The sequence below is a fragment of the Lepus europaeus genome, unplaced genomic scaffold (genome assembly GCF_033115175.1).
Source record: "Lepus europaeus isolate LE1 unplaced genomic scaffold, mLepTim1.pri SCAFFOLD_35, whole genome shotgun sequence".
Taxonomy (NCBI): Eukaryota; Metazoa; Chordata; class Mammalia; order Lagomorpha; family Leporidae; genus Lepus; species Lepus europaeus.
In genome coordinates this window covers 640,660-643,554 of record NW_026909223.1, presented here as the reverse complement: position 1 = coordinate 643,554, position 2,895 = coordinate 640,660, and positions in this window count along the sequence as shown.

The window sequence follows — 2,895 nt, the reverse complement described above, 5'->3', positions numbered from 1 at the left end:
CCCCGTTCCCTGTGGCTGCAGCCGGCCAGGGGGCTCCAGGGTCGGGTGCGCCGGGGGCCTGTGGGGCTTCTTGCCTGTGTGCAGGGCTTCTACGCACAAGGTGGCACCTCATCCCGGCCCAAGGGTGGTGGCAGGAACCCAGGTGGTGCTCGGGGACTCAGCAGGGCCTGCCCCCGGGGCCTGCCCGCAACACCTGATTGCCCGCGGGCGTGTCCGTCCACCCTCAAAAAGTTCTGCTGGGACAGCCCTGACCGAGCTCCGAGCTCCTCGCCCTTGGACCGCCCCAGTGGGCTTCAGGAGTGGGTGTGTGCCAGCAGCAGCCCTCCCCACTCACCCACCATGCGTCGGCCCCACCCGACAAGCCCCTAGGGCGGGCGGGGCTTCCCGGGGGGCCTATTTGCAACGCCGGGAAGCGAGGGGCAGTCCGTGTGTGCGGCCTGGGGACACCCGCAGGTGTGTGTGCTCCCCCGTGGCCGGCTGCTGCGGCTAGCCAGCACCTGGGGGCTGTTGGCAGCGCCCCTGGGCAGCCTCCTAGAGCCAGGGGTCTGGCAGGCTCCGGGGGCAAATGGACTACGGAAGCCGAGAGGGGCCCGTCCGCGCCAAAACCCAAAATGCGCTGCGGCCTCCAGGGAGGGACACAGGGGACACAAGTGGCTGTGTGGCTTGCAGTGCCCGACCAGAGGGAGGGAGGTTGGCTGGCTGCTGAGGCGCAGCAGGTGTCAGCCCTTCGGGAAGTGCCCGTGGATGCTTCAGGAATGGGGCCTGCCAACTCAGAACCCCCGTTCCCTGTGGCTGCAGCCGGCCAGGGGGCTCCAGGGTCGGGTGCGCCGCGGGCCTGGGGGGCTTCTTGCCTGTGTGCAGGGCTTCTACGCACAAGGTGGCACCTCATCCCGGCCCAAGGGTGGTGGCAGGAACCCAGGTGGCGCTCGGGGACTCAGCAGGGCCTGCCCCCGGGGCCTGCCCGCAACACCTGATTGCCTGCGGGCGTGTCCGTCCACCCTCAAAAATTTCTGCTGGGACAGCCCTGACCGAGCTCCGAGCTCCTCGCCCTTGGACCGCCCCAGTGGGCTTCAGGAGTGGGTGTGTGCCAGCAGCAGCCCTCCCCAGTAAACCACCGTGCGTCGGCCCCACCTGACAAGCCCCTAGGGCGGGCGGGGCTTCCCGGGGGGCCTATTTGCAGCGCCAGGAAGCGCGGGGCAGTTCGTGTGTGCGGCCTGGGGACACCCGCAGGTGTGTGTGCTCCCCCCGTGGCCGGCCGAGGCGGCTAGCCAGCACCTGGGGGCTGTTGGCAGCGCCGCTGGGCAGCCTCTTAGAGCCAGGGGTCTGGCAGGCTCCGGGGGCAAATGGACTATGGAAGCCGAGAGGGGCCCGTCCGCGCCAAACCCCAAAACGCGCTGCGGCCTCCAGGGAGGGACACAGGGGACACAAGTGGCTGTGTGGCTTGCAGTGCCCGACCAGAGGGAGGGAGGTTGGCTGGCTGCTGAGGCGCAGCAGGTGTCAGCCCTTCGGGAAGTGCCCTTGGATGCTTTGGGAATTGGGCCTGCCAACTCAGAACCCCCGTTCCCCGTGGCTGCATCCGGCCAGGGGGCTCCAGGGTCGGGTGCGCCGCGGGCCTGGGGGGCTTCTTGCCTGTGTGCAGGGCTTCTACGCACAAGGTGGCACCTCATCCCGGCCCAAGGGTGGTGGCAGGAACCCAGGTGGCGCTCGGGGACTCAGCAGGACCTGCCCCCGGGGCCTGCCCGCAACACCTGATTGCCCGCGGGCGTGTCCGTCCACCTCAAAACGTTCTGCTGGGACAGCCCTGACCGAGCTCCGAGCTCCTCGCTCTTGGACCGCCCCAGTGGGCTTCAGGAGTGGGTGTGTGCCAGCAGCAGCCCTCGCCAGTAAACCACCGTGCGTCGGCCCCACCCGACAAGCCCCTAGGGCGGGCGGGGCTTCCCGGGGGGCCTATTTGCAGCGCCAGGAAGCGCGGGGCAGTTCGTGTGTGCGGCCCGGGGACACCCGCAGGTGTGTGTGCTCCCCCCGTGGCCGGCCGAGGCGGCTAGCCAGCACCTGGGGGCTGTTGGCAGCGCCCCTGGGCAGCCTCCTAGAGCCAGGGGTCTGGCAGGCTCCGGGGGCAAATGGACTACGGAAGCCGAGAGGGGCCCGTCCGCGCCAAAACCCAAAACGCGCTGCGGCCTCCAGGGAGGGACACAGGGGACACAAGTGGCTGTTGGCTTGCAGTGCCCGACCAGAGGGAGGGAGGTTGGCTGGCTGCTGAGGCGCAGCAGGTGTCAGCCCTTCGGGAAGTGCCCGTGGATGCTTCGGGAATGGGGCCTGCCAACAAAGAACCCCCGTTCCCTGTGGCTGCATCCGGCCAGGGGGCTCCAGGGTCGGGTGCGCCGCGGGACTGGGGGGCTTCTTGCCTGTGTGCAGGGCTTCTACGCACAAGGTGGCACCTCTTCCCGGCCCAAGGGTGGTGGCAGGAACCCAGGTGGCGCTCGGGGACTCAGCAGGGCCTGCCCCCGGGGCCTACCCGCAACACCGGATTGCCCGCGGGCGTGTCCGTCCACCCTCAAAAAGTTCTGCTGGGACAGCCCTGACCGAGCTCCGAGCTCCTCGCCCTTGGACCGCCCCAGTGGGCTTCAGGAGTGGGTGTGTGGCAGCAGCAGCCCTCCCCACTCACCCACCGTGCATCGGCCCCGCCCGACAAGCCCCTAGGGACGGCCGGGCTTCCCGGGGGACCTATTTGCAACGCCGGGAAGCACGGGGCAATCCGTGTGTGCGGCCTGGGGACACCCGCAGGTGTGTGTGCTCCCCCGTGGCCGGCTGATGCGGCTAGCCATCACCTGGGGGCTGTTGGCAGCGCCCCTGGGCAGCCTCCTAGAGCCAGGGGTCTGGCAGGCTCCGGGGGCA